General features: G+C 36.6%; 1 non-coding gene across 1 annotated transcript; it reads right to left on the reverse strand.

Annotated features, from left to right (window-relative positions):
- Positions 1–3725: 3725 nt before the first annotated feature.
- On the reverse strand, positions 3726–3832 carry LOC124898247. The gene has a single exon (XR_007055223.1). It is a non-coding gene; the product is annotated as a small nucleolar RNA R71 (small nucleolar RNA).
- Positions 3833–6776: the final 2944 nt, after the last annotated feature.

Raw genomic sequence — 6776 nt, forward strand, 5'->3', positions numbered from 1 at the left:
TTAAGTGGGGGTATTCTAGACATTACCCTACTTATTGTAATAAGGTACCATGACTTCTAACCTACTTGGGAGGTTATATACCCTATTATTCCATTCATTAACACTTAGAAACTCTTCTAAACACTTTAAAATTCTCTCAAAAGCTTTTGGATAAGAGAAGCTAGGGTTTTAACTAGAGGATTTATTTAGGATTTGTCTTGCTGATTTCTTTCTGTCATCATCTTAGTTTAAGGAATGTTCTCTTTCCTTATTGTTAATTTTATCTAAAGGCATGGTTTTTATGAATGCTTCCATGATTTCATTGATTGTATAATTTCGATTTTCAAATATGATTTGGGTTTTTTATATTAAATGGTTGGTTATCGTTTCCCATGGTTTTAATTATACTTTTATATGCATGAATGGTGGTTTTTGATGATTGGGTTGCATGGGAACGGTCTAATGGTAATTGGAATTGGTTTTGGTCATATTATGCCCCTAATATGTTTGAAAAAATGCTTATAAAGATATGTTTATTGCATTGACTACTTTAATTGAACTCTTGCATGTTTTAAAACTTGGTAAAGGAATTATGCATAGTTTAAATAGCTTGGAATGGTAAATGGCTAATGGTTATGCTTGAGGGGAACATGGAATCCCACAAGTGGTTTAATATGGTAAATGGAAGGGCATTTAAAAGTCTCCATAAACCTATAAATAGTGTGCTATAGATAATACTTGCAAGTAAGGATTGGTATGATGATACAATTATTAATGGCCTTAGTTAATAAATGGATAATGGTTTGGTTATTTGGAATTTGGTTTTTAATTGGGTAATAATGGCGGGAGGTGTAGCTAAGGCGTGGAAGGTAAAGGTTTTGGGGGGGGGGGGGGTGAACCAAAACTGGGAACTCATAGTTGCTGATATGAGGTTTGTCTTGGTGATCATGTGCACGATGTCACACTATATTTTGGGGATGTACTAGTCATCCCAAGGTTTTCTTCCCTAGTCGTGCAGCTACACACACTGGGGCTTTTTCAGCAGGGGAAGCTGAATCCATATAGCCCGTGAGTAGTTTAGATCGGAAAATCTACACAACCTAGGTAAAGGTTTTCAAGGCATGGTAAACCGGTCCCTTTTCCCAAAATAGTCACGTATATATATGTATATATATATGTATATATATATGTATGGTTGTCTTCATATTTATGGTTATACTTGGTTTTATAAATGACATTATGTTTATCTTTACCCTGAGATCATGGTAGCGGTCACTGGCTAACCCCGTCTACTAGTGGCTGTATACTTACGCTATGCAGAACCGACCGTTCACTCCTCCTACATAGTGATTGTCTCAGGGACAAAATTTAGACTAAAGAGGTGAACTTCCATCCTTTTGAAAGGCTATGGATATTTCTAAACACTTTGAATTTATTTTGGATATTGGTTTTGGATATGGTTGGAGGCATGTCCCAACCGGATTTCATTACTCTTTTGGTTAGAGGCTTTGTGGTACTTCTATGGGTTAGAATGGGAGGGATCGGTATTAGTGTCAGCCTTAGCATTGGAATAAGCTAAAGTGTTGATGATCTTGGGCATATTTATATGTCCAATCACTAATATTCACCCATATTTAGACTTGTTTAGAGATTGAAAAGGTGTTATTCCAATCACAATTGAGCTATAAGTGTTTTCCTTATCTAATGGATATGATTAGTGTATATAGGACTAAATTTTGATAGATTGAACGTGATTGGATGCATTAATGAGGCATGCCAATGGAAGGAGCAATGAAGGCATCTAAACATGATTTGGGAAGCAAATAAGGAAGGAAAAAGCTCCAAAAGTCTCTTTAAGCATGTCACTGCATCACGGTGAAGGGATAGTCACAAGTGCTCGAGTTTGGAAGCCCACCATATCATGTGTATGCAAAATAGGAAATTTTCACTATCCAGTACCTCACCGCGATTCCATCGCATCACGGTGAGGGTCTAATCCATAATTGTCACTAAGAAGATTCTCACCGTGATTACACCGCATTGCGGTGAGAACAACGATGGGGAGGCTATCGCGATGCGATGAGAAGTAAAAATGGGTTTATTCGACCCAGTTATAAAAGGAACAATTAACAATAATTATAAATACTTTAGAAAGCATAGCAGCGGCAGAAAAATATCTAATTCTCTCTTTTAGGGTTCTTAGAATTGCTTTTGAACTTCTGTACTTCAAGATTAATTTTTGGTATGTTTAATTACTTATTTTGGATGTTGAATTCAGACGTGAGTGGCTAAACACCCTTGTTCTGGGGTTGAGGCCAGGAACATGATTACACTTTGATATTCTTTATCGTAGTTTCTTTTTGGATTATCATCTGGGTTGTTCTTAATTCCTTAAGCATACTATTTGGATATGTGGCTACCACTAGAATGCATCTATATTTATATATGAATCCAGGAGGAGAATCATGGGATAGAATGAATAAATTAAGAAGCAAGGTTCTTATCCTTTTATGAAATATGAGGTTTGAATTAGCATCTAGGATAGGGATATACCTAGAAGCCTTGTTTGGTTAAATTGCAAGAAGATAGAAAATCATCTAGATGAATTGTTGCATCTCTTTTAGTTGATGTAGTTTCAATATTCAGATAGGTAGAAGATTTGAGGTCGGGAGACTAAGATCGTACTATTAACCTTGTGAATAAATAACCCGATAACCAATTAGACTGTGATACGAATAGAGATTTGTAAGATTGCTAGAAGTGCCTTAACCCTGGAATTCTCATTATTACCGTTCACAACCGTTACTTGCTTTGCTATTGTCACAAATCTCTATTTCTTATTTATTTACATTGTTTGTTCACAATTTCAAAATCATCTTGATACTTGACAGCTCTTAATACATATTTGTCTAAAACTAGTATTGGTTGAATTGCTAGTTGTATAGTGCTCGTGGGTACGATATCCGACTGTCTAAGTCATTATATTACTTGTACGATCATGTACATTTGCGTGTGCATTTGAACACAATAAGTTTTTGGTACCGTTGCCGGGGATTCTTATAATTAGTAATTTGCTAATTTTTTTTATTTTTGAAAGTAAGTTTAAGTGTTAACGACTTGATCTTGCAGCAGACTTTTTGAAAGTTTAGCTGAAACTAGACTAGCAGAGATAGAGAGTTAGTAGAGCGTTCTTCGAAACTAGAACTGGTATTTCAACAGAGGTAAAGAGGTCATTATCCAATTCAACAGGACTAAATGGCTGAATAAAAAAATGATCCAGTTGATCCAAATACCGAACATATCCCAGCTGCTCCTACTCAAGTAGATGCTAGACTTGTTTGTGAGGTGGCAATCCCACTCACGAAGCATGCGACTAACAATATTCGCAAACCCGAGCCAGGAGGTTGAATTGAGTTAATGCAGAATATGATGTAGTTGCTTAATTCGGCTGGGCAATTTGCCAAATTTTCACATGAAGACCCACAACAACACATACAAACCTTCTTGGAAATAAGCGATACTTACATTCCTGCAAGGGTGAATACTGATTGCATCAGACTTACACTCTTGATACTTACATTCCTGCAAAGGTGAATACTGATTGCATCAGACTTACACTCTTACCCTTTTCTTTAATTGGGGAAGTGAAGAGGTGGTTACATGCTGAACCACCACTCTCCATTACTTCTTATGAAGATCTAGCTCGAAGGTTCCTTGTTTAATTCTTTCCATCAGGGAAGACTGCATGTTTAAGAAGTGAGATTCAGAGTTTCACACTAAATGAAGGAGAGAATATCTACCAATCTTGGGAGAGATTTAAAAGTATACTCTAAAATTTCCCTCACCATTATCAGTCTGATGATATTCTTATTCATACTTTCATAGAGGGGCTAGAGCCAAATACCAAGATTCTTTTGGATTCAGCAGTAGGTGGGCAAGCTCTTGAGAAGACTTATGATGAATTATACACACTGCTGAATCGAATTTCATAAGGGGACCCTGAATGGCATGCTGACTCAATGAGTGCTCCTAAGAAGGTTGCAGGTGTGTTAGAGGTAGATCAGTTCCTTGATTTATCATCTCAGCTTGTAGTAATGCAAAATTAGACGCTTACTCAGTTGAACAACATGAAGTTGGGGGTTCCGCAAGTAGCAACTATAGCTAATGTAGACCAACAGGTAAATTCTTTGTGTATGGTTTATGGAAGTAGTGAACACGCAACAGATTCTTGTGCGGTTAATCCAAATTTTATTAATTATGCGGGAAATGTGAATCGACTATGACAACAAAACTTTGGTAACATATATAATTCCAACTAGAGGAATCATCCCAATTTCTTATGGGGTGGAAATCAGGCACAGAATAATAATTAGTATATGGGGCCAGTGCAACAGAATCAACAACAGATTCAGAATAATCAAGCTACTACTAAAACAAGTAATATAAAGGAGATCATGAAGAAGCTTTTAGCTAATCAAGTGCAGTTTATAGTAGATTCAAAGAGTTAATGGTTGATTACTATGAATTTGGAGCTGCAACTCGGTCAGATTGCGGGGGCAGAAAATACAAGACCTCAAAGAGGCTTACCTAGTGGTACAGAGGCCAATCCAAAGAAGGTAAATGCAGTTACAACAAGGAGTGGGTTGTAGTTAAAGAAGATGGTACTTGAGCAGGCTAGTCCTATAACCACTGATGACGATCCTAAAGCCAATGAGGAGAAAAGTGTAAAAAAAAAAGTTGTAGGTGATGGAAGAAGAAGGATATACCTTTACCCTTTCTCAAGGGAAAGAAAACACCAAAAAGAGGCCAGTTACAAAAAGTTTTTGGATCTTCTAAAGCAAGTTCATGTAAATATTCCTCTACTTGATATTCTACAGTGTTCCAAAATATGCAAAATACTTGAAGAATATAGTGTCAAACAAGAATCGGTTGACAGAGTATGCTACACTTGCACTTACTGAGGAGTGCACATCTAAGATACAAAACAAACTGCCCATAAAGCTGAAAGATCTAGGTATTTTTAATTTGCATATCTCTATTGAGAAGGACATCAGTGCTCGTGGATTATGTGACTTGGGAGCAAGAATCAATCTCATGACTACATCTTGGTTCCAAAAGATGGGCCTTGAGAGTCCCAAACCCACGACCACTATTTTACAGTTGGATGAAAGGTCTCTTGCTAGGCCGGATGGAATTATTGAAGATGTCTTAGTGTAAGTGGGATCATTGATCTTTCCAGTAAACTTTGTGATTCTTGATTTTGAAGTTGATCCGATTGTTTCAATTATTTTGGGGCGACCATTCTTAGCAACATGACAGTCACTTATAGATGTAGCAGTGGGGAAAATGACTATAAGAGAACATGATAAAGTGGAGGTTTTTGATGTATACAAGGCACTAAAATTGCCTACTATATGAGGAGCTGTCTGCTATATCTTTTATAGACATTGAGTCTGATCTTCGGCTGCTATTGTCAGATGATCCACTTAAGCGAGCCTTAATGGGATATGATCTTTATGGAGATATAGAGGTGCTTAAATTGGTTTAAGTCATGAATTTGGCGATTCTTGAAATAAGAAATCTACCTTTTGAGCCGTTGAACAGGATAATTGTCCTATTGCCCAAAGCTTCAATTGATGAAGCACCAAAATTGAAGATTAAGGTTCTTCCTCCTCACTTGAAATATGTTTACCTTGGTGACCATGATACCTTGACTATTATTTTGTCTTCAGGTTTATCTGATGTACAAGTAAGGAAAGCTATGGCAGTTTTGAATAAAAGAAATAAGGCGATTGGGTGATATATGTCTGACATTATCGGGATAAATCCAGCTTTTTACTTAAAAAATATATATTTATGAAAGAAGGTTACAAACCAAGGGTGCAGCAAAAATAAATAATGAATCCGGTGATGAAGGACATAGTGCACCAATAAGTCATTAAGTGGCTTGATAGTGGGATTGTTTAACCAATTTCTGAGAGCAAGTGGGTAAGCCCAGTACACTGTGTACCAAAGAAAGGTTGGATGACTGTGGTTACCAACGAAGCTAATAAGCTGATTCCTTCTCGTATAGTGACTGGATGAAGAATCTATATTGACATTGAATGCTAAATGAAGCCATAAGAAAGGATCACTATCCTATCCTTTTCATTGATTAAATATTGGATAGGCTGGTAGGGTAGGAGTACTGCTATATTATTAATGGATACTCGAGATATAATCAGATCACCATTGCACTAGAAGATCATGAAAAGACTACTTTTACTTACCCATATGACATATATGTGTTCAGGTGCATGCCTTTTGGCCTCTGCAATGCACCTATAATATTTCAGAGATGCATGATGGAAATTTTCTATGACATGATTGAAGAATTTATCGAGGTATTAATGGACGACTTCTTTATTTATGGTAATTCTTTTGATGTATGCTTGCAAAATCTAGATCAAGTCCTAGCTCATTGTGAAGAGAAAAATCTAGAACTGAATAAGGAAAAGTGTCACTTTTTTGTCAAAAAAGGAATAGTCCTTGGCCATAAGGTGTCATGTAGAGTACTGGAAGTAGATAGAGCCAAAATTACAGTGATTGATAAGCTTCCAAATCTGGTAACAGTGAAGAAAGTGCAAAGTTTCTTAGGTCATGCGGGATTCTACAGGAAGTTTATCTAGGATTTTTCTACGAATGCAAGCCGTATGCACAAATTATTAGAAATAGAATCCAAGTTTAATTTTGGGGAGGGTCTCCAAGAAGCTTTTGAGAAGCTGAAGAACAACCTGACAGAAGCACCCATCTTAATT

The sequence above is a fragment of the Capsicum annuum genome, chromosome 4, assembly GCF_002878395.1.
Source record: "Capsicum annuum cultivar UCD-10X-F1 chromosome 4, UCD10Xv1.1, whole genome shotgun sequence".
In the NCBI taxonomy this organism is placed as follows: Eukaryota; Viridiplantae; Streptophyta; class Magnoliopsida; order Solanales; family Solanaceae; genus Capsicum; species Capsicum annuum.